Source organism: Cryptomeria japonica, chromosome 9 (assembly GCF_030272615.1).
Source record: "Cryptomeria japonica chromosome 9, Sugi_1.0, whole genome shotgun sequence".
Lineage (NCBI taxonomy): Eukaryota > Viridiplantae > Streptophyta > Pinopsida > Cupressales > Cupressaceae > Cryptomeria > Cryptomeria japonica.
The window spans coordinates 112,599,315-112,625,925 of record NC_081413.1 but is presented as its reverse complement, the minus strand read 5'-3'; the positions used below and the strand labels follow the sequence as shown (position 1 = coordinate 112,625,925).

At 36.8% G+C, this 26,611-nt stretch overlaps 1 pseudogene; it reads left to right on the top strand.

Moving 5' to 3' along the window:
• LOC131062738 (endoglucanase 25-like) lies at window positions 1-23,946 on the top strand (annotated as a pseudogene).
• The last annotated feature ends 2,665 nt before the right edge of the window (window positions 23,947-26,611 follow it).

Below are 26,611 nucleotides of genomic sequence, written 5' to 3'. Positions count from 1 at the left end.
ATGGTTGAAGAGCCCTCTATGAAGAAAGGAAAGGAAGTGCCATCTGTATCAGCACCAGTTACTTCAGTGAGTCCTAAAGTGACCAAGTGGTCACCGACAAATAAGAAACCGGAAGTTGCACTCGCCAAAGTATTTGAGATAAAGCGGAAGACAAAGGGCAACACACCAGACTCAGACGATACAGAATCTGAAGAAAAACCTAAGAAGACAAGGAAAACAAGAAAGAAGACAAAGACAACCAGCAATGAATTGACATCATCAACACTGGTAAATATTGATATTTCCTCTTACAAACCTTTGACACATTGTCAAAGAACTATTAAGAATATTAGGAGAAAAGTGCTGAGTGATTTGGCAGACTATTTTGATGATTTCAATGATAATGAGAAGGAGGAAGTAGAACAAGAAGTCATTCAATATTTATGTATTAATGATCGGTCGCCATCAGAAATTAAATCTGTGACACCCGATTCTTTATATAATTCTTTAGACAATAGATGGCGCATTGCCATAGAAAAGGAACAGGAGATAAGAGAGGAAATATTTGCTCAATATTTTCCTGATGTGTCTAATTCCAAACTTTATGAAGTTATGGAAAAATATAAAGGCCTCTTCTTTATGCGAAGAAGGAGACTCTTGTTGCTAGAAGGGAAAGTCCTTGAGGTGGTAAAAGATACCCACTCTCATGCCCAGGTAGTCATTCAATATTTATGTATTAATGACCGGTCGCCATCAGAAATTAAATCTGTGACACCAGATTCTTTATATAATTCTTTAGACAACAGATGGTGCATTGCCATAGAAAAGGAATAGGAGATAAGAGAGGAAATATTTGCTCAATATTTTCCTGATGTGTCTAATTCTGAACTTTATGAAGTTATGGAAAAATATAAAGGCCTCTTCTTTATGTGAAGAAGGAGACTCTTGTTGCTAGAAGGGAAAGTCCCTGAGGTGGTAAAAGATACCCACTCTCATGCCCAGGCAACTCTGAGATTGCACCAAGTGTCCGAAGCCAACAAAAAGGCTGATCAAGAACAGGAAATAGAAAAACCGAATGAGGTGTATAATAGTGAAGGAGAACAGGTCACTGAACAAATGGACCCTATTGATGTTGATGCTTTGGATGGTGAAGATGTTACTCTAGAAACACCAACAAAAATGATAGGATAGGAGAAATGGGATGAGGAAAAGAGAAAGGAGGAAGTGAAGAGGAAACATGTAGAAGAAGAGGAGAAGCAAAAGGAAGAGGAAAAGAGAAATCAAGAAGAGAAGAGAAAAGAGGAAGAGAAGAAAAATGAAGAGGAGAAGAGAAAAGAGGAAGAGAGGAGAAAAGAAGAGGAGAAGAGAAAACAAGAAGATGAGAAGAAGAAGAAGGAAGAAGACAAGAAACATGAAGAGGAGAAGAAGAAGGAAGAAGACAAGAAACAAGAAGAGGAGAAGAAGAAGAAGGAAGAGGAGAAGAAACAGGAAGAGGAGAAGAAGAAGAAGGAAGAGGAGAGGTAAAAAGAAGAGAAGTGGAAAGAAGAAGAAAGGAAGAAGGAAGAAGGAAGAAGAGAAAAGGAAAAAGAAGCTAAGGAGTAGAAGAAGGCAGAAGAAGGTAAGCAAAACACCAAGGAAAAGGAGGAAGCGACAAAGAGTGTACATGTAGAGACCCCAAAGGCAACTGGTGGTAAAGCCAAACCGATTGACATCGTCAGTCCCATTGACCTCTAGTCTGCAAATGAAACGAAGCTATTGCAAAGTATCAAGCTTGCTCAAGAGCGACTGGAAGCACTAAGGAGGAAAAAGGAGGAGGATGTGATTCAAACTGTGGTGGAAACTCTCACCAGTTTGATTCCCGGTACCAATCTCCCAAGTACCGATTCCTCTCTAGCTCAATTGAAGCTCCTATGCATAGTTGTAGAGGACCAAGTGCAATGTCTGGAAGATGTTGCTGAAGCCAATGCAAAAAAGAAGCATCAAAAGGCTCTGAACACTACTTTGGTAAAGAAGTTAAATGAGCTCCGGTCCAATCTACAGAAAGCACAGACGGACATAAAAGATATTCTGGATGAGGGGAATCTACTGCTTAGTAAGATATGTCAACCCCATCTATTCTATGATGATGTGCTTGCTCAGAAAGACAAACTGCGAATTGATGTGCAGACATTCATAAGCACCTTCAAGATGCCCTATGATTCCTTCATCTCTTATGGGAAAACCGTTCACCGGTTTCAACTTTAGGCTGCAAGAATAGAACTAGAGATCAGCAACCAGACCAGAGATTTGTAGGAACTTCAATTGGTTTAACTACCACGACTGCAAATACTTCAGAAATGCAATCTCAATCTGGATGCCTTAACGGTCAATCAAGAGATGAGTACCTTAGACGCCATGGAGGAACATGTATTTCAGATGCAAACAGAGAGTGAGGTTGCTACCTCATTGCTTGAATCATGGTCTATATCCATGAAAACATTTATGCAAGACTTTAAATCAGTTTTTGACAAGTTTAACTCTTTATTGTCATAAACACTTATTATTTTAATAATAATGAAACAGGGGTTATTCAACTGTACTTTGTCATTGTTGGCAAAGGGGGAGTAGTATTTTGTATTTAAAATTTTGATGTATGTTATGTATACTTTCATGTTTATCTCTGTAAGGGAGTAGTATACATTGTATTTTCTGCAAAAAGGGTAGTGTATATACTTAGGGGGAGTACTTTTGATTATGGCATATTTTTGTTGTAAAGCACTTAGATGTCAAAAATTTTCCTAAGTGTTGCCATCAATGCCAAAGGGGGAGATTGTTGGCATGTTTGATATTTATGTTGTGATTGTCATTGATGGACACACACTTTCTTTGGGAACACTTTTTGTATGTATGAGTTATGCTCAACCGGTATTTTGTTCCAAACCGGTATTATGTATTATAGCCTTTAGGCTATCGGTTTTTACAGAAAGTGTCTACCGATCCCAAGCGGTATGAAGACCTCAAGCGGTTTGAGGATCTCAAGCAGTACGAAGGAACTGAAGTGGCAGTTATCATTTTTCTCATTCTTCATTTTTTACAACTGGTAATCAATTTAATGTTTGAATCGGTAATACTCTGTGATGAGTTACCAACCGGTATTTTTGTGATGAGTTACCATCCACCGACACTTTGACAATGATTTTGTGCCGTGTTATCAAATGTGTCTAGATACAATGAACCTAGGAACTTGCAATATAATCCTATTGGACTAACATGAAATTAGATTCCTTTTTTTAAGGACATCATGTCTAGGGTTTTAAAAGAAAGGGTAGCTGTTAGGGTTTTTGGTGGTTGATGAGTTTTTGTATGTGTGATCTTAGGAGAGAAGATCAAGTTTGTGTGTTGTAACAGAGTGTGGATTTACTAAAGACTAAAGTAATGCTGAAATGCATTAGTAATGAGCTATCATGGATCTAACCAAGTAGACTGTGCTATTTGCTAGATCATTCACTTGTTGATTACTCACATCTTCGACAAGTCTGAAACCCTCAACCGGGTAGGCCCAGAAAAGCCTTTGTAAATCCTCTAACAACGTGGTTCACATCTGTGGATCTGAAATCCTCTCACAAGGTAGTCTTTAATCAGACTTATCTCCTAATATAGATTGAGATTCCTAACAGGATCTGTTTTGGTGAAGAACATTGTATGACCTTAACAGGTTTGGTTACTATTCTGCAGATAGTTACTTGTGAGTTTCATCTCACCATGGTTTTTCCCATTTGGGTTTCCAGGTCAAAACCTCTTGTGTTATGGTGATTGTGCTTCTGTGGGTGAATGCCTTTTTTGCTATTTGGTTTGCATTTGTGTTAATTGGTTTGTTAGTAAAACTGTTATACTGGTTTACTGCTAAACTGTTTAAGTGTTTAAGTTCAGTATTCTTTGGTATACTAATTCACCCCCCTCTTAGTATTCATCAGAAAGGATGAAGATGATGAAAGAGGGAATAAATGAATGGATTGGAGTCTTGTGCATGAAATGAGAAAAAGGAATGATAAATGGGCAGGTTTTCTTATTGAGCAAGTATAGAGAGAAAACCTAGTTTGATATTGCCATGGATAGTCTACACCACTGATTATAAGAACCATGATGATATGAAGATCCGAGGTGTGGACTAACGCTTAGAAAAACAAGAATCTCTTACATACAACCATGCAAGTGTTGATAAAAACTAATTCAGGGTTGCCGGTTCATACAAGAAAGACCCTCAAAGACGCCATGCCATGAAAACTATGCCCCATTATACCCAAGCTAAGACATACCAAGATATAGGATGATCAAGGCAGTCCTGAACAACTATAGTCCTGGGACACAAGATGAAAATCAAAGCGAAGAGCTCAATCATGCAAATGACATGCACATGACTGACTGACATCTCTTGCCAAGAGTAGAACATGGATTTGGATAAAGTTCCTGACTAGGGAAGGATGCATCCCGATGGGCAGGTAGTGGATTTGGATGAACTGCCAGACATGGGAAGGATTCATACCGATGAGCAGGGTGTGGATAGATTGATGGATGACAAAAGAAAAGTTGGATGTGCAAGGTATATAGATGAGAGGATTTCCACTTGGATTTGATTAGCATAGGTGCTTGGATTAGGCACAAGTTAGTGTAAGCTCAGGTAGATGGGAAAAGCTCAATTTGATGGACTGGATAGAATGGAAGAAGGATAAATGATTAAAAAGGATGAAAAAAAGGGGATGGATGATTGAGTAGGATTGGATTGGGGATGGGATTAATGATTGAATTGGAAGATATGGAGAATACGATTGGATGCGATAGGATTGGATTATAAATTGGATAGGATGGGGTGGATTGGTGGATAGGATTTGATTGAATTGAACCAATGAAAAGGGAGAACCAAGGATTGGTAAAGGGATGGATGGATGGATGGATGGATGGAGGGAGATATTTTTTGGATAGGAGACAGATGGATCAAGTGGATGGGATATGGAGGAATAAAGGATGGAGGGTAGGATGATGGAGACACAAGGACTATATTGCAAAGGAGGAAAATGCCCCACTAAGGGTAGTGGAATGAAGGATAGGAAATATGGTGGATAATATTGTGTGAGGTGGAAAGATAATGTGTAATGGATATGGATGGTAGAGGTATTAAGGCTTGTCTTTTCCAAAGCATGCATGCATATACAATATTTTGCCTCTATATGATCAAGAACAAAGATAAAAATGGAGGATTCATTTTGATAAGATGAGGGATATGAGATGGAGGATATGGATAGGATAGTCAAGATCAAAGATAGGAAAGGAGGATGGACTTAGATAGGATGCAGATAGGATAAGGAATGTGGATGGCAGGATTGCATGGATGAATCTTGCCCCCAATTGTAGAGTGCAAGATGATGAGGGGATTACACATGACACTTGTTTACCAATTTTTCATCATGGTACTTACCCAAGGTGCCACAAGAAGTGGTTTTCACCATTGGATGAAATGATTTTTCTTTACTTTTTCTGCCTTTTTTTGTATTTTTCTTGATTTTTTGATTTTTTTTCTTTTTGAATTTTTGGAATAGTTTGGATGGATAAGGATGAGGATGAGTGGATATGGAAGATAGTGAATGCATGAAGGAGAAAGGGAGGACTCAAGCATCTAGTTCCATGGATGGTATCCCTTAGTATTTCTTTGAACTGGAGCTATGCTCATAGATGTTGGTAACCATAATTGAGGATATGAAATGGATAGGAGATGTAAGATGAAAATTTGCAAAGGATTGGACTAACGGAATGGGATTGTGAAAAATGGATAGGGTTTTGAAAAATTTGTGGAAGATCAACATTGGTACAGACCTTGAGGGGTGGTGGTTTAGTGGAGGAGAGTGTTTTGAATTAGATAGAGGATAAAGTGTGGATTTTGGGACATGAAGACCCAAAATAGAAGAAGGGGATGATGGAGTTGGGATGGTGGATTTTGGGACATAAGGACCCAAAATGGATTTTGAATATGGAGGAGTATTAGATGGTTGATTGGAGGACTTATGAATGGATGGAGCTTTTGGATTAGCAAGTTTGGATGCCAATTTTGATTTTACTTTGAGATGCATTGCTTCTTTGAGTAGTTTGGGAATCCACATAGTTTTATATTTTTTATTTTAGGGCCTTTGCGGCCTTTTTGATTTTTCCTTCTTTTGGATCATATATTTTTTTCAGCATGTCATTTTGAGGGGATGTGTTGATCCTTTGATTTTTGTGGATTTTGAGCTTTATGCCTTTTAGATTGGGCATCTAAATTGCTTCCAATAGCAATGGGATAGGTGTATGAGGATGAAGGGTTGATGGATTTTAAGGATTATGGGATGATGTAGGGAGGATGTTGGAGGCGGTTCAAGAATGTATGCCTTTGTTGATCTTGCTTAGGGATTATTTGCGGTGATGGGGTGGTGGATGGAGGGATGTAAAGACCCAAAATGGATGGAAAGAATGGAGGATTTAGCTTTGGAATATAGGGTCCCAAAATGGATATGGATGATGGGGGATGACATGATTTTGATTTGAATGAAGGATTTTTGGATTTAGGAGGAATAGAGGATGTATTGACATCTTGAGCATTAGCTTTAGGACCCTTATTATTTTGGAAATAAGATGCGAGTCTATTTTGAGGGGGATGACATGTGGAAGGAAGATTAAGATCTTTACATGGATTGGGATCATGACATGGAGATGAAGGGATACTTTGATATTGACTAGGGAGGGTATCATGAGATGGAAGAGGATCATGTGATGGAGGGAGAGGGTTGGATAGAGGAATCATATGATCAATGAGAGGAAGTGGAGGGGATGGGATCATTAAATGGAGTGGAGGGAGATGCATCATGAGACAAAGAGGATTCTATGCTAGCATTATTTCGAACAAGCTTTTGGCATGTTTGGAGTTGTGGGGATTGTGTGATGGAGGAGGATACAGAAGCTTCGATGTGAGTAGATGGAGGAATTGGGGTATCATGAAGTGTGGGGGATTGGGATTTGTTTTGAGGTGGAGGTGATTGAGGTGGTTGGAGGACTTGAGGAGACAAGGCAACTTTATTTCGAGGTGGGGATTTTGTCTACTTTTCTAGCATGTCTTGGATAAGATTATGGATGATGGACTTGGAAGATGTGGATAATATGGATTTTGGAGGATTGGGATGATTGGGGAATTAGGATTAATGCTTGGAGGATTATGGAGTATAGGATTTGGATGGGGAGTAGAGGTAATGAATGTGTGGATGAGGTAATGGATGGGGATTGTGATATGGATGGGAGGGGAGATGGAGGTATATATGTGGATGAGGGATAATATGGAGATACAGATGGGGAATAAGATGGATTTCCCTTGTCAAAGGTAGAGGAAGGGTAAGAGATATGATATAGATTGGGATTGGATATAGTGTGTTGAGATGAAATGGATGGGGATATGATAGATGGATGGGATGTTATGGGATTGACTTGGTAGGCAGGTTGAGGTGTTTCATGAACTTCCATGAGCATCTACTCATACCAAGCTTTGAAATTTTGGGTAGCCATGTTGAGAATGAAGGATTATATTGGAATTGGATGAATATATTTTGGAGGAGAAATATGATGAAGATGATGTTAAATGAAGATGAGAATTAGGACTTGGCTTCAAATGATGATGGATTGGATTTGATTAGATTTGGTTTGGATTTGATTTGATTGGATTGGTCCTTGGATTAGGAGTTGATTTGATTTGATTGGATTGGATTGGATTGAATTGGATTGGATTGAATTGGTCCTTGGATTAGGACAAGGTTGATTTGGATTAGGAGGACACCTTAGCCTTTAGATTAGGACTTAGATAGGAATTGATGGTGGATTGGATTTTATTGGATTAAAGGATTGGGTGATTGATTGGTTAGGGATTGGATAACCAGATTAGAAAGATGGATTGAATGATTGATTGGAATTTTGGAGATTTGATTGGATTAGAAGAAGAATGATTATGGAAGAATGGATAGATAATAGGAAGAATAAAGGGGGAGGCTACCCAAAGTCAAATGAATGATTTGGATAAAAATATTGGTTGAGGAAGGATTATTGCTTGACTAGATGAAAGTGGATTGGGGATTGGAGAATTACTTGGATAGATTGATTGGGGATTGTTTTGATGATTGAAAGAGGAAAGGTTGATTAGTTTGAGGAAGGATGGACTTGGCAAGAGATATCAAACAATGAATACATGTTGACCATACAATGCGCTATCCTAGGAAGTTGGATGAGGAGGAAAACCTTTGCTTGCTGACTTGGGTACACACCCAATAGCTAATCAGAATACGATCGCTGACTCTCATGCAATAGATTCTCAACGTCGTATTAGCCGACTCCAAATGCTAATGGGGACACGATATGGCAAGTCTCTTGGGGGAGTTACTATCTCCCTTGCACAAAGATTATCCACCTTTCAGAGGTGAACTAGGTGGCTTCTATTCCTAGGGTTCTTAGTATGGATTTCCATTCGAAGACTACTCCTTATAGTTGCGCAAGTGTGATTGAGGCCTATAGCCCTACAAAGTACCAAGCAAGATGTAGTCATGCAAGTTTGATTGAGACCTCAAGGTTCCCTACAAAGTTCTTGATATGAGAATGAAATCTCAAATAGCTCTGTCCTCCAAGATTTTCATCTCAAAAGGCCTATTTATTATAGTGAGTTGGAATGCTTGGGTTTTAGCCATACTCACTCGGGTTGTTCCCCTCTCACCAAATCAGGAGGGCAGGCCCGCTAAGGGTAAAAGCATGCAAGCAAACAAGAAAAGTTTCAAGGGTTTGGATCTCTGATTGTCTATTAGACAAGAGCATACTCTCCTACCTCTACACTTTCCTCAAATACAAAAAATAATTTGTTCTTTTACCCCTAATTAGATCTAGGTGCCTAGAATAAAAAGATTAAGAAAAACACAATTTTTGGTTGGATTTTCTTAGGCAACCTGCAAAATATCAGATTAGTAGTTTTTATTATGTCTTGGATCACTCAGGTAAGACCTGTAAAACTAAAAAATCAGATGAATAAACAAAATTCTGTAGAAATAGTGTTCGCATTGTTCTGCAGACACCCGCCTTGAAGCACCTGCATAGGCACTAAAATGCCTACGTATGCGTTGTAGTGGGGCCTGAAAAGAGAAAATGGGAAAATGCAGAAAAGTACAAAATTTGAAAAATGCAGAATATACCTGAGGCAAACGTGTTGTTCTGATGCAAGTTGCACCGAAATGTGTGCGCTCACGCAGAAGCAGGTTAGTACAACAAAAATTTCAAATTTCAAAAATTTAAAAATGGGTCAGATTCTGCCAGAGAGCTTGCTTTATTCACAAAGTGCTCATGCTAAAGTGAGACTTCAAACATAAAAGTATAATTAGACACAAAACTAACTAATTTTTATTTTTTAAAAAAGTTTTTTGCCTTTTTAGTGTGTTTTTTATCAATAATTATGGAACAAAATAGAATGTGGAAGAATAGGAGAGAGGAGAATGGATGAGATGATGTTGTAGGCAGACACACTGTTCTCGCAATGCTCATGCTAATTGGAAGGCTTGCAGAAAAGGTAGGTTAGAATTTTCAAATTCAAATCCTACGCACTAAAGCATGTGCACACACGACAAAGTAGGTAACGCTTGCGTTGATCTTGTGGTAGTCGCACTAGTTTGTAGTCGCTCGCACTGTTCTGACACCTACGACTAAAAATTCACAAAAACTCCACAAAATGTTAAATTTAGGGACGTGGGTCCCACAAGGCGTGCCAGAATGAAGAGGGGAAAAAGACAGAAGAAGGGACAAATGAGGTTAGGATGCAAAGAGGTCAAACAAGAGAAAACACAAGTGCAAACAACCAAATTTATACCTTGTCTTTCACCTCTCCCTTAGTTTAAGCTTGATGAAGTGGAAGATGCGCCCTTGTGATGCTCCACTTGATGTGCTCCTTGCTTGATGTGGATGTGGATTGCTCTCCTTTGCTCAATTAGATTGGGATATGGATTTGAGTTTGAGATTATAATAGATTGGATAGATTTGGATTGATGGATTATGAGGACATGATGAGGATATGATAGAAGAGAATAGAAGAGAGAATTGGCAACATGAGAATGCTATAGAGGAAGTGGATCCCTTTGTGAGGTAATGATCCTCCCATTTATAGATTGGAGGAGGTCAATGAAGGGCCAAGATTGATTTGGTTATGGAGGGATGAGATTGATTTAAGATGGAAGGCATGGATCAAGGGTCTCTTGGGAAATAAAAAGGAATATAAAATTCCTTGAGAAGAGGGGGGAAAGGAAATTTGAATTTCAAAATGAGGATGCATAGGGGGATTCAAAGAAATTTGAATTTCTTTGAGAGGTTCAAGATTGATGTGACATGAGTGAGAATTTAAAATTGGAGAATAATGATAAGTGGGATTAAGAGAGATTCTAGAAGAATTAATTAGGTTGAGTGGGATTAGGAAAAGTGATTTGTAGGAATCACATGACTAGGTTAATTGATTAGAATTAATTAACTAAGTGGGTTTAGAGGAAATAATTATTGGAGGGACTTTAGAAGAATAGGGGAATAATTAATTTATTTGATAAATTAATTATTGGGAAATAGTGATAGGATTAATTAAATTAGATTTAATTAACACTAGGAGGAATAAGGATAACACAATTAAATCAATTATTTATGTTGACAAGCTTAAATTAATTAAATATTAATTTTAGGTGTCTACACTGCCCATGTTTGCATTCACAACATCCAGATGGCCCCTTTGTGAATTCAATCTCCTCTTGTCTTTTTTCCCCAAGACAACCCGCCACTCTCCTTCCTCATCGCTCTGCATCGGAGAATATTTGATAGCAGGAAAAGTCGAGATTCACATGCTTGCTTGAATTTTTTCGCTAAGAAAATGAAGCTGTTATATTAACTTAATTATTAATTATTAGTTGAAGATTATATATATTTTAATTATACTTATGTAATATTAATTATAACTCTTAATAAAATAACTATTAATAATCATAATATTTTTTTTAGGCAAAAGGCAAAAGCACACACACAGACACATACACAGACACAGACACAGACACACACACAGACACACACACACACATTATAAAATTAATTACAATAAGTTTAAAAAGTCTCTAAACAGTCAGATATGTATCATGAAAATACATGAACCAGATGCAAATATGCATCAGGTCATCCCTTGCTTCTCCTATACTGACTACCCATTTTCAGAAGCCAAAATTACCATATTATGTGACTATGAAACTCTCTTTACAAAATATTTGATAAAACTTAAGATAATTACATTTTCATTCTTCCAATCCATCCCCTTGAATTATATTTTCTCTCTGCATATCCTGATGATCAACTGAAGCATTTTGAAGAGAGGCTGGAATGTTCAAATTTGGTATCTTGACCTGCAAACGCTAAAGAGATGAATTAGCATTGTCTGGGATATTCCCCCGAGGAGCAACTGGATTACAATTACATGCTTAAGACCTTCAATGCCTCTGCTACCAAAAAAATAGATTTCATTTACTCATAGGTGGGGCATGCAATCAATGGATCAAAAAATCTAGATGATCATTATTGTTGGACGAGGCCTAAAGACATGAACTACCCACACCCTGTAATTCAAAACACCACTAGACCCAGCTTGACAACTGAGATGGTTGTTGTACTAGCTACAACATCTATTGTATTCAATGATGATAGGGCCTACTCAAAGAAGTTGGTGAGAGGTGTAAATATTTTGTACCAATTCACAAGGGATCGTTGCAGGAGGAGCGTAATACAACTTTGAAAAAATCTAAAATTGCATAATTTTATAATTCATCTATGTACTTTGATGAGTATATAAGGGGTGTTGCATGGATGCATTTTGCCACAGGGAATTTATCTTACCTTCAGCTGGCTACTCTTAAGTCAATAGCCAAATATGCATGAGCTTTTTCAGGTGGGTCATATTATAGTGTGTTCAGTTGGGATAACAAGCAACTAGGTGCTTAGGTTTTACTGATGAGGTTGAGGATTTTCCTAAGTCTAGGCTACCCATTTGAGTACATGTTGGCAAGCTATCATAACTAGACCAACATTGTAATGTACTCTTACTTGCCCATGATCAATATGTTCAACAAAATAAAAGGTGTTTTGATTCAATTAAATCATGGAAATCCTCAACCCCTTATGTATGTTGCCAATGCTTCTTTTCAAGCATCTGCATACAGTGATTATCTTAATACTATAGATATCCCTAGTTTTTATTGTTGTCCAAACTACTTTTCTAGGGAAGTACTACGTAACTGGTGCAGGAGCACCTAAGGGTTGAAATGCCTTTGACCAGTTTTTACTTTTGAGACCCTCTCGTGGTCATGTAGATATTTGTTTGGTTGTTTTCTTTGCAGTTTTTGAGTTTTTATGCTATCCCACAGACTTGATAGGAAAGTGCTAGCTGATAACAAGTGAGAAAGTCCTGCAGCTTCCAAAAGGATCAGACGATTAGATTGAGAATTCTAGGTGGTTAGAGAGGTCATGCTAATATGTCAGGGTAGAGCCCTTGAAACCAATCAGTGAATTCCACATGGAAAAGAACAAAAGAGAGATCGAGCAGATCAGACGATCGGATTAGCTTTTTGGTTATCTTCCTGAAGACCAATAGAAACACCCAGCAAGTGAAGAAAGGCATTGACTATTGGATGAAGGGATTTCTTGCTATCTCGACGCCCAATGGAGAAAGTGTGAAAGGTGAACATTGTCATTGGTCATCGGAAGTAAAGTTTTGAAGACTTCCTGATGACCCAATAGGAAGTGCAGAGCACAGAAAGTCGACATTGGCAGTTAGAAACCAGGTTTTGTGGCTATGCTGATGGACCGTTTTGTAACTATTTTTTCAATTTGAATCCATCTATGTTTCACGATGGATGGAATGTTTAAAAGACCCAATGGGCATTTTTAAAGGGTGGGATGTTGGTTGTTGAAAGGTTGAAGCACTAAAAGAAATACATACAATCTATTTTTGATCATTGTACTATTTATTTTGATTAAGTTTTTCATTACAGTTCTATAATTAAAGTTCCTTTTTGTTGTTCATTTCTGTTTTGATCTCACTGTGTAAATATGGCTCTATCTTGAACCTCCACCATGGGATCCACACGGCCATTGGAGTTCTTTAGGAAGAGCCAAAAATGTACAGTAGAAGTAGAGTAGTAGTAGTAGGAAGCCAGGAAATGGCAATCACCATTTCTATATACTGAACCTAGGCGAGCTTGATGGTAGTCCGACTAGGTATCAATAATTGATTGAGATAACTTGCAAGGGAAGGAAATTGATGAGAACTAGAAGAAGATCCAGAAAGCTACAAGCCTGAGATTGAAACATTGAGTAATCAAGAGGAAAGTTTACTAAGCCAAACAAGATGGGTGGTTTTGCAAAGAGTCAAGAATAAGTGTGTCCTTCACCCTTGCAAGGATATAGTGAGTGAGCTTATATGGTGCAGGAGCACCTAAGGGTTGAAATGACCTTGACCAATTTTGACTTTTGAGACCCTCTCGTGGTCATGTAGATATTTGTTTGGTTGTTTTATTTGCAGTTTTTGAGTTTTTATGCTATCCCGCGGACCCGATAGGAAAGTGCTAGCCGATAACAAGTGAGCAAATCTTGTGGCTTCCAAAAGGATTAGATGATCGGATTCTTACTACTTATCAAGTTGCCATTAGTTTTATGTTCAAAGTTATTCTATATACTCTAGTCGGTTATCTCTACCAAAATATTCAATCGGTATGCATAGTCTAGTCGGTAATAGAAGAAATTAGTCTCAGAGCGTAGTATACACCGAGATGTCTATCGAGTATCATTCAATGTCTACCGAGCAGAAAAGATGACACACCGAGTGAAACGTGTTACAAGATTCATTGAACCTGGACATACATATGGAAACATGTTACAAGATCAAGGAGCATAGAACCATTATTACATTGGAAATTGCACTTAAAGATTGTGTATGATTTTGAGGTCATTTAACCAATGAAATATTTTGCATGGTTATTCATTCGATAAAACATGTTTGTAAGATCAAAACAATGAATGGATCACTTACATAAGAGATCTATTTGTACAACATGGATTAAGATCACACATATACATGTAGCATGACAGAAAAGAAGATATAGAAATATATGAAGCAAGACATGTGAAAGCACTAAGTGTTATGACTGTTACAGAGACACAGAGGTCACCGAGAAGGATTTTAGAGAATAGTCAAAGAATAGAGTAAATAGAAGGGTTTACCGAGTTACTATATGGGTTACCGAGGTATGCTATAAGCAAGGTAATCTTATTCTGAGCACATAGAATCTGATATAACATTCCAGATGTAAAGTTGTAGATATTTGTAATGATTTTATTGTAATATTTTGAAGTTGTAAGAGAAACCTTTAATAGGGTAAAAGACTCTAATCAAGTTTATAAATTGTAAAGCCTCTAACTAGGTGCATCATTTAGATAAAGTGTTGTAAAATCCTTTAGCAAGGTAGATCTAACAGATCTTGATACTCCTAACAGGGTAAGCTATCAGAAATAGCTAAACATGTAGCTCTAACCGAGCAACCTTTATTATTGCAGTAGTGAAGTTGTGGGTGCCATCCCCACCGCAATTTTTCTCTCTAACCAAGAGTTTCTACATAATCAAAATATATGTGTTATGGAGCGAATCATGTATGATTGTTATTTATTTGTTTTAGCATTATATTATGTTACTGCACTATTCAGTTTATGCATAATAGTAAAGATATTGTTAAGAAAAAGATTTGAAGTACTGATTCACCCCTCCCCTCTCAGTACATTAGCTTTCCATATTGGGCCTAACAGGGATTGAGCATTCCGAGCGGATAGAGAGGCCATGCTAAGATGTTAGGGTAGATCCCCTAGAACCAATCAGTGAATGCCAAGTGGCGAAGCACAAAAGAGAGATCAAGCATATCGGATGATCAAATTAGCTTTTTGGTTATCTTCTTGAAGATCGATAGAAACACCCAGCAAGTGGAGAAAGGCATTGACTATTGGATGAAGGGATTTCTTGCTATCCCGACGCCCGATGGAGATAGTGCGAAAGGTGAACATTATCATCGATCATCAGAAGTAAAGTTTTGAAGACTTCCCGATGACCCGATAGGAAGTGCGGAGCATTGAAAGTCGACATTGGCAGTTGGAAGCCAAGTTCTGTGGCTACGCCGATGGACCATTTTGTAACTATTTTTTAGTTTGAAACCGTCTGTGTTTCATGATGGATGAAATGTTTAAAAGACCCAATGGGCATTTGTAAAGGGTGGGATGTTGGTTATTGAAAGGTTGATGCACTAAAATAAATACATACAGTCTATTTTCTGGTTTTCTATCGTTGTTCTATTTATTTTGATTAAGTTTTTCATTACAGTTATGTAATTAAAGTTCCTTTTTGTTGTTCATTTCTGTTTTGATCTCACTGTGTAAATATGGCTCTTGATAGTTCTGATACTAATTGTTTAGTACAGATACCAAGCTAACAAGATGAGGAGGGGGGGGGTGAATCATACAAACCTAAACTTCCATGAAATCAACAGATTCAACCTTGGTAGCTTTAAAAGATATATGTAACCAAAACTGTAAAACATGCAAACTCATAAACAGATAACATCACAACACATTCAACACTAGATTTAATGTGGAAACCCAAAAAGGGAAAAACCACTGTGGGATTTCGGACCCACTAAGAAATATACTCTTCTAGAGTATGCTCGGTTAAAAGCAAATCCTGTTAAAGATTACAAACACATTGCTAGATGTGACCTGGTTAAGGGATTTCCCTCAGATCTATTAGGATCTTCACCTTGTTAGAAGTGACCTTGTTAAAGGGTTTCAAACACTCAATCAGAATGTCACCTTGCTAGAGGATTTACAAATAAGACTGTTAAGTCCACTTGGTTAAGAGATTTTCTATCACTTACAAATAAACAACAGTAATGAGTATGTCTGTAACTTTGCATCTAAAATGCTAAAGCAGATTCTTATTTTCTCAATATAATCTAGTCATAGGACTTATCTTGTCCCTCTATTGGGCTCCTTACTCTGTTATTCAAATAGGTCTTCAAGCTTCTATGCTCGGTATTCACTATGTAGCATCCCTATGCTTACACTTGCCCACATGCATTGTTTATCAACAGTTCCTTATTTATAAACAATTTGCTAACCACTTAATCTCTTTGATCACATTTCCCATGATCAATCATAGCCATTAGATCTTAAATCTTGACCAGGTTCAATGTATCCTTTGATTTGAAAATGTTTTACCTCACCTTGGAACTTGCATACATTTCTTGGAACTTGTGCTAGGGTATTGCGGTTCAATCTGAGCTGTAGATCTTCCTGCCGATCTTCCATTACCATAGATCCTTAACAAACTTCATACACGTTGTATCAATCATTTAATCATATCGAGCTCATCAAATTCCATCATTAAATAACCAATGTATACATCCAATGCATTCTGTTATTACTCAGTTGCAACTCGATAAATACTAAACTTCACTCGGTAGACATTCTGCCTTCATTAATGGATAGCGATAACCTTAGGGTTTACCGAGTAGGTTCCTTAGGGTTTACCGAATAGGTTCCTTGCTTAGTAACATAGTATAGTATTAACCTTACAAACAATAGCATATATAGGATATCAAAACAATCAAAACAACATGATCTCATCATTGTCTAACTCGGTAATAGTTGCCCATTAAATAAATTATTCCTCCCCTTATTCATCACATTCTTTCTGTGTCTTTTACCGACATCTTAATTCTGTTCAAAACATACTTCTTAAGATATGGCAACATCCTACTAAATCAGAAAATCAATTTCTTGACATCAATGACAAAATAATATTGTGAAGACAGTAAACATCCTAATTCAGTTATATCCATAATAATCAACAACCTTCTCAATATCCTAATTGAAATGCCAAAAATCTCTTAATGTCTGTTATATTGCCAACAATCTCCCCCTTTGGCATTGATGGTAAAACCAATTGATTTGACCTAAAAGATTCAAATTCAGATTGTTGTGATTGTGATTGCTTAGATTGCTGAAATGCTCTCCCCTTGTCATTAGTCTTCTCCCCCTTTGACAACAATGCCAAAAGAAAACTAATACATAATTTCTTCCCATGTGAAGTAATTCCTTTGCTATTCGGTATCAACTCAGTCTTGGTTAGAGCATTTTATCTTCAATTCCCGTTCCCTATTTTTGTTTCCTGTACACCTTTAGAAAACATCCTAAAGTGTGTAAATTAGCATCAACTCCTAAAAGATATTCTTTAGAGTCATCGAATTGATGCTTTCACTGAACTTGGTCAGTGAGTAGAAGATAGGGGTAGGACCCCTAACTTACTTCTGAGATACTCAAAAGTGTCCCTTGGCAGTGGCTTGGTGAAAATATCTGCTATTTGTTCCTTTGAACTAACATACTCCAACACCACTTTCTTCTCTTGAGCTTCTTCTCTAAGATAATGATATTTGATAGAGATGTGCTTTGTCTTAGAGTGCATAACAAGATTATTTGAAATGTTAATGGCACTAGTATTATCACAGAATATAGTTACTGGCTCAGTAACTTTCTCATTTATGCCTTCCAACAGTTGTTTGATCCATGCTATATTGGTACAATTTAATGCTGCAACAACATATTCAGCTTTTGCTGTTGACTGTGAAATACATCATTGTTTCTTGCTAAGCCAACTCACTAGTCTTTCTCCTAAAAAGAAAGCTCCACCACTTGTGCTTTTCCTGTCATCTATGTTGCCTACCCAATCAGCATTAGTATAAACTTTTAAATCAAAGCCATTTCCTTTCTGATATAGTAAGCCATAATCCTCAGTAGCTTTCAAGTATCTAAAAATTCTCTTGATTTCTATCATGTGTGCTTCCTTGGGATCTATAGAAAATCTTGCAACTATACCTATTGCTTGTTCTATGCTTGGCCTACTGTGAACAACATATTGCAACTTTCCAATAATAGATTGGTAAAGTGTCTCATCAACAGATGCAGATTCATCATTCTTTGATAGTTTACAGTTGGTAGTCATAGGAGTACTTACTGGTTTTGAATCCTCCATTCCAAATTTCTTCAAGATTTCCTTTATGTACTTGGATTGAGTAATGAAAATCTCATCTTTCATTTGTAGTATCTGTAGACCTATAAAATACTTTATCTCACCGATTAATGACATTTCAAATTCTTTTCTCATTTCATTTCCAAAGTTCTTGCATAAAGAGTCATTTCCACAAAAGATAATATCATCAACAAATATGGTTGAGATCAGTATTCCATTTTCATCATTCTTCATGTACATATTGCTATTTTCACTTGTCCTTATAAAACCAATCTTGATTAAAAAAGAGTGCAATCTTTCATACCATGCTCTAGGTGCTTGTTTCAGACCATATAAAGCTTTGTTCATTTTACATACCTGATCTTTATTCTCTCCTTCAACAAATCCTTCAGGTTGTTCAATAAAAACTTCTTTTTCTAATATACCATTAAAAAATGCAGATTTGACATCCATTTGATATACTTTGAAATTCTTGTAAGCAGCGTATGCCAACAATGTTCTTACTCCTTCAAGTCTTGCCACAGGTGCAAAAGTCTCACCATAATCAATTCCCTCTTCTTGAGCATAACCTTTGCAAACTAGTCTTGCTTTATTTCAAATGACCTCACCTTTTTCATTCAACCTGTTTCTGAAAATCCACTTTGTACCGATTACATTTTTGTCCTTCAGTCTTGGGACCAGTGTCTATGTGTCATTCTTCTTGATTTGATCAATCTCTTCTATCATTGCTTTTATCCAATCTTCACTGTTAAATGCCTCTTTCACTATCCTTGGTTCAAATTCAGATATTAGGCATGTGTTCTGTCTCAGTTTATTCCTTGTCATCACTGGATCATTCTTATCTCCTATAATCTGACTTGATGCATGATTCCTTCTGACATACATGGCTAATATAGGCTCGGTAGACTCTGTATGATCTTCTTCATCACTCGGTAACTGAATATTCTCTTCATTTCTTTTAGCAGTTTTCTCGGTTGAACATATACAAATCCTTCATAATCTTCTGGTTCTTTGGAGTTTCCTTCATCATTTCTTTCTGCAAATTCATCAATTTTCACATTTGCACTTTCTACTATTTTGTTAAAGGATTTGATCTGACATTTAATGCTTTGCTTCTAGAAGAATAACCAAGAAATGTTCCTTCTTCACTTTTCTGATCAAACTTACCATTTTTGTCATCTTTGTGAACATAGCATCTACTTCCAAAGATTTTAAAATAACTTACATTAGGTTTCTTGTCATATCAGGTTTCATATGGTGTCTTCAAGGTCCCTTTCTTTAGTTGTACTTGGTTTAGGGTATAAACTGTCGTGCTTATTGCTTCTCTCCAAAATGTTTGAGCTACCTTCTTTTCTATCATCAAGGTTCTTGCACAATCCACAATTGATCTGTTTCTTCTCTTAGCAATTCCATTTTGTTGTGGAGTTCTCGATGCAGAGACTTGTCTTTTTATACCATGATCATTGCAGAATAAGTTGAACTCATTAGAGGTGAACTCTCCTCCTCTATCAGATCTAAGACATTTTAGTTGTCTTCCTGTTTCATTTTCAACTCTTGCCTTGTACCATTTAAACATTTGAAAAGCTTCTAATTTTTCTTTTAAAAACATTACTGACATCATCCTTGAGTAATCATCCACAAATAATATGAAGTAATTATCACCATAATAACTCTGGACTTTCATAGGACCACAAAGTTAGTGTGCACAAGATCTAAAATTCCCTTAGAAGTGTAGGACTTACTTGTAAAGCTTGATCTTATCATCTTACCCATCTAGTATCCTCGACATATAGCATTCTCAAGTTTCTCAAGACTCGGTAGACCTCTTACTCGGTGCTTCTTACTTATTTTGATCAAATTATCAAAATTTACATGACAAAACCTTTTATGCCATAACCAGGTATCATCTATCTTTGCATATAGACACTTATTCTGAGTTGAGTCAAGGTGAAATGTGTTACCTTTTGTTTGTGTCCCAGTAGCTGCTAACTTCCCATGCTTGTCATGAACTTTGACAATTCCTTTCTGAAACTCTATTTGATATCCTGTATTGTTTAGCTATGCTACACTCAACAAATTGTATTTCAAACCTTCAACCCAATAAACATCATTACATTTAGCATTGTCAGGAAGTGTTATAGATCCTTTACCTCTCACTGGACATGGTGCATCATTACCAAATCTTACATAACCTCCATCATAATCTTCTAACATAACAAACTTGTGTTTATCAGCTGTCATGTGATGTGAGCATCCACTATCTATGATCCAAGAATCATTAGTATTTATGTGTGATATTAAATCTTTTTCTTCATACCTTTCTTCATCTGATCCATCTTTGATAGCCACATAAACAAATTCTTTTGTATCAGTTTCATCTGATTTATCATCATTAGATTCCTCATCAGCTATTAGACATGTCTTTTTATCTCTTCTTCTGAAGTCTTTGTGTCCTCTGTAATGATTATCTTTCTGTCTATCATCTTGGTAATCTCTCTTTTCACTGGATTCTTTGTTAGGACAATTAGAAGCCATATGTCCTATTCTATCACAGTTAAAACATTTCAAAGGCAACTTTCCTTTGTACTTACCTTTTCCTCTCGGTAGCCTTCTAGCTAATAGTGCTTCAAACTCTTCTTGCTTTCTCATTTCTTCATAAAGTTTGTGTATCTCCTCCATGTTTTTGTGAAATCTTTCACTTTCTCCACTATGATTCCCTTTAGAGTACTTATACTTTCTATCATTGTAATCATCAAGATGAAAAGAACTAAATGCAGACTCAATTTTATTTACCGAAGATCCACTGTTATCATAGTTACTTAACTCAAATACATGTAGCTTACCAATAGTAGCATCCAAAGAAACTGGCATATTGGGTACAAACCTCAATTCATTGATTGTAGAGACTTGGATTGCATAAGCAGGTATAAGGGTTCTTAATAACTTACTTGTGACATCCTTCTCTTCAATGGTTCCTCCTACTCCTTTGATTTGATTGACAATCTCTTTTAACCTTGTACTATACTGGCTTATGTTCTCACCTTCATTCATTCTCATCAATTCAAGTTGTCCTCTTAGACTGTCCACTTTTTCTCTTTGAACATGTTCATCACCACCATACATAGATATGAGCTTGTCCCACATTGTCTTGGCATCATTCCAGCCTTCTAGATCATTAAACTCTGAGTCGATCAATGCAGATGTTATTTCAATCATTGCTTGAATATGTTCTTTCTTTGTCTTTATCTCTTCCATTGTCAATGGATAGGTGCTAGGTGTAATGAAATCATTCTCTAGATAATGTAGAACATATTCTCCAACTCCTGATAGGTGCAGTTTTATCCTTTTCTGCCATGCAGAGAAACTTGACTTATTCAGCTTCGGTGCATCCCTCTTATACATCTTTGGATATTTTCCTCAAGTACCTTTAAACTTTTCTTCTAGAGTCCAAAGCTCTGATACCAATCAATAGTTCTGATACTAATTGTTAAGTACAGATGCCAAGCTAACAATATGAGAGCGGGGGGGGGGGGAGGGGTTAATCATACAAACTTAAACTTCCATGAAATCAATAGATTCAACCTCGGTAACTTTAACAGATATATGTAACCAAAACTGTAAAACATGCAAACTCATAAATAGATAACATCACAACACATTCAACACCAGGTTTAACGTGGAAACCCAAAAAGGGAAAAACCACTATGGGATTTCGGACCCACTAAGAAATATACTCTTGTAGAGAATGCTTGGTTAAAAGCAAATCCTGTTAAAGATTGCAAACACATTGCTAGATGTGACCCAGTTAAGGGATTTTCCTCAGATCTATTAGGATCTTCAGCTTGTTAGAAGTGACCTTGTTAAAGGGTTTCAAACACTCAATCAGAATGTCACCTTGCTAGAGGATTTACAAATAAGACTGTTAAGTCCACTCGATTAAGAGATTTTCTGTCACTTACAAATAAACAACAGTAATTAGTATGTCTGCAACTTTGTATCTAAAATGCTAAAGCAGATTCTTATTTGCTCAATACAATCTATTCATAGGACTTATCTTGTCCCTCTGCTGGGCTCCTTACTCTATTATTCAAACAGGTCTTCAAGCTTCTATGCTCGGTAATCATTATGTAGCATCCCTGTGCTTACACTTGCCCGCATGCATTGTTTATCAATAGTTCCTTATTTATAAACAATTTGCTAACCGCTTAATCTCTTTGATCATATTTCCCATGATCAATCATAGCCATCAGATCTTCAATCTTGACTAGGTTCAATGTATCCTTCGATCTAAAAACATTTTACCTTGCCTTGGAACTTGCATACATTTCTTGGAACTTGTGCTAGTGTATTGTGGTTCAATCTATGTTGTAGATCTTCCTGCCGATCTTCCATTGCCATAGATCCTTTACAAACTTCATACACATTGTATCAATCATTTAATCATATCCAACTCATCAGCTTCCATCATTAAATAATGCATGTATACATCCAATGCATTCTATTATTACTCGGTTGCAACTCGGTAAATACTAAACTTCACTTGGTAGACATTTTGCCTTCATTAACCGATAGCGATAACCTTAGGGTTTACCGACTAGGTTCCTTGCTCCGTAACATAGTATAGTATTAACCTTACAAACAATATCATATGTAGGATATCAAAACAATCTAAACAACATGATCTCATCATTGTCTAACTCGGTAATAGTTGCCCATTAAATAACTTATTCCTCCCCTTATTCATCACATTCTTTCTGTGTCTTTTACCGACATCTTAATTCTCTTCAAGACATACTTCTTAAGATATGGCGACATCCTACTAAATCAAAAAATCAATTTCTTGACATCAATGACAAAATAATATTGTGAAGACAGTAAACATCCTAAATTAGTTATATCCATAATTATCAACAACCTTCTCAATATCCTAATTGAAATGCCAACAATCTCTTAATGTCTGTTATAATGCCAACAAGTCTGTCTTGAACCTCCACCATGGGATCCACGTGACCATTGGAGTTCTTCAAGAAGAGCTAAAAATGTATAGTAGAAGTAGAGTAGTAGTAGGAGGAACCCAGGAAATGGCAATCACCATTTCTGCATACTGAACCTAGGCGAGCTTGATAGTAGTCCAGCTAGGTATTAGTAATTGATTGAGATAACTTGTAGGAGAAGGAAATTGCTGAGAACTGGAAGAAGATCTAGAAGGCTACAATCCTAAGATTGAAACATTGAGTAATCAAGAGGAAAGTTTGCTAAACCAAACAAGATGGGTGGTTTTGCAAAGAGTCAAGAATGAGTGTGTCCTTCACCCCTGGAAGGATATAGTGAGTGATCTTACTTTGAGAGATTGAGGTTGGTGTTAAGAAAACAATTGGTAGGGAAGCACCTAGAAGTCTAGAAGAGTAGACTCAGAACATGGGAAAGGATAGAAACAAACCGTCAATAAATTTAAATGATGGTTAAATAGGTAGCCTCCCCATCAGTAACTTTACAAGATACTAGATGGACTACATTTTAGGTGAAATTTCTCAGAAAATGAGTTATGTTGTGGGTAATGGGAACTATTACCCAAAGCATGTGCATCATCGTGCAACATCTATTCCTAAAAATAATGTGAATTATTCCTATACAGAAGGGTACAAATGGCGAGACAACTCAAAGCCCAATTCACATGTGATAACAACTACAACAAGAATGAACCCACAATTGCAAGCAATGTTAGCTTGGCTGCAGCCTTGGTTGCTTTATCAAGTGGTGATGACATCAAAGTTGATAAGAATACCCTCTTTTCTACAATTTGATCCATGTTTCCTTTATCTCCCCCACCCCCTTTACTATGGAATCGCCAAGCACTGCAAAATGTATGTCTAGAGCATGAATCAAACAATTAAATCAGGTAAAATTAAGGTTGTAAGTATATATATATACGGACTATCGCCAACTTGCAAGCATACAAAGAAATGATTAGGAAAAAAAAATGTGTCTCGATGATGTTAAGAGGTGTCCTTCTTCAGGTTTTGAAAATCCTTCACATGTGCCGCTGAATTCCAATGTTGAGGCCCAAAAGATTTACATATTAAATAAGAATGACACCTGAGTTATTACATCATCATTATTTCCTTTTGATATATCATGATTTATGTCACCCCCTTTCTTTTGGGAGTTAATAGCTAATCCCCACAATAGGTAATTATCACCTTGTCCATCATGCTTTCAAAACCTCGTAGAGTTTTTTCTAATGTGAAATATCTCTTTCCATGTACTGCTATTATTTAAGCTTACTAACTTCCATGTTTGTTATCAGCTCATCTATTATATTTTCTCCACCCGCCCTTTGTAAATGTTGCATCCAACCAATTTAAATTACACTGGTGTATCCTATGACGTTTCTCCCCTCGGGTCGTATGAATCCACATTAATCTTGATCAAGTATCTGTGAACCAGGATCCCTTCACTTTGGTTGAATTAAAGTTTTATTAGCTACAATATCTACTATATTTGGGAATTTGACTAACTGAGCCCTATCATTTGAAATAACCACTTCTTCCTTATTGCAACCCATGTTTGCTAAGCAATTTGCTAGATTGTTCCCTTCCCTATAAGTGTGTCAAATACTAAATGATTCAAACTTATCTAGAAACTCCCAAGCCTTATGAAGCACATAATGGATTTTCCTGTTTTGATATGACCTTTCTTTATAATCATTCACAACTATAAAAGAGTCCCCTTCAACATGAATGTGTGAAACACCAACATTTTTTGCAAGAACAAGACCATGTAAAAGAGCAAATGATTTGACCATATTATTTGTCCCTGGTGGTAGATAAATTGATTTTGTGGCAATTAATGTCCCTAATGAATCACAAATGCACACTCCTGCACTTGACATCCTTGGGTTACCACGTGAGGCACCATCAAAATTCAGTTTGAAGAAAGGCATGACAGGGGGCAACCATTTTATTGTGTTTCTATTGACTTTAGACTTGCGGGGGACCATAAGAGAGCCCTTAAATGGTAGGGAAATACCTTTCCATGTTTTTAGAATTAAATCATCCCATGAAATAAAAACAGATGAACATTTTTTAGAGTTTTGAACATATGCATTCATTGACTCTGAGATTGATTTCTCTACTATTACCTGGACATCTTGGATGGAAGAAGAAACTTTCTTGAAGATGTGTTTGTTGCGTTCCCACCAAATGGACCAGATAACCACAACTGGTATAATGTGCAAAATACATGCAAAGAACAAATCCTTATACAATAGTGGCCATGATTGAAAGAGATCCCACACTGAGTTAGGAAGATGTATGAGATATGGAAGCTTTAATAGCATATGTTGCCAACATTGTTGACAAAAAGAGCATTGAAGAAACAACTGTATTGTATCCTCTAATTTCTCCCCACATATGACACAAGCAAAAGGATTTGTAATTTGCAATCTAGCTAATCTCTCACCTGTAAGGGCTCTGTTCTATAGGAATATCCAAGCAAAACTACCCGCCTTTTGGTGGTATCTATTGGAATCAAGGAACACTAAGAGGGCGGGGGGGGAATTAGTGTTCTACTAGTAAATAAACTTTCAAACTTATTCCTAGATCACCGAAAGCAAATGCAGGAAAGTAAATTGCAGAAACACAAGATAATCAACCATAAAACCATAACACCATAATTTTTATGTGGAAACCCAAAAAGGGAAAAAACCACGGTGGGATTGGAACCCACAATATTCATATATTGTGATCAAAATTACATAAATATTACATGAGGGGAATATACTTGCATTCAAGAACACTGCCTAGAACCAAAGGTTCAATTACAATATGGAAGTCTCACTGACTTACATATTAATTATAATGATAACTACAATTATTAAACTCCAAAATAGCATCAAAAAATGCCTAGAAGAGTTCCAGTTAAGTGAAAAAAGTTTGATTGCAACACCTTTGCAACTTTGCTCTGTTCCGCTTCTGAGTCAGCTACCGGATCAAGAATGCGCACATGAAACTACACCAAAAGGATTTCTTGATCACAACTCACTCATATTATCATACAAAAACATCTTCTACATCGGTTATGTATATCAGTGACTATAAAATAAACATTTATTAAGTCGGCCAAGCACAATATGCAATGTAACGTGTAACTGGGTGTCGACTCAGACTGGATCACCAAAACACATGTAGATTATCCGAATAACGTCCAAATGATTTCTATATATCAGCCCTATCATCCCATGCCCGAAACTAACCACCGCAATCATCACAACGATTCTAGACTAAAAATGCTCTACTTATCTTGAAATACCGAAGATAGATTACCAGATCACTTCCTCCACCAGTTACCAAAAATCATGATTACCAGATAGGATTTCCATGGAGAGTTTCCATCAATGACAACCCTAATCCATTATCCATGCACTAAAATCCACTAGATGAGTGTCAATTGCCAACAATCCCCCCCTTA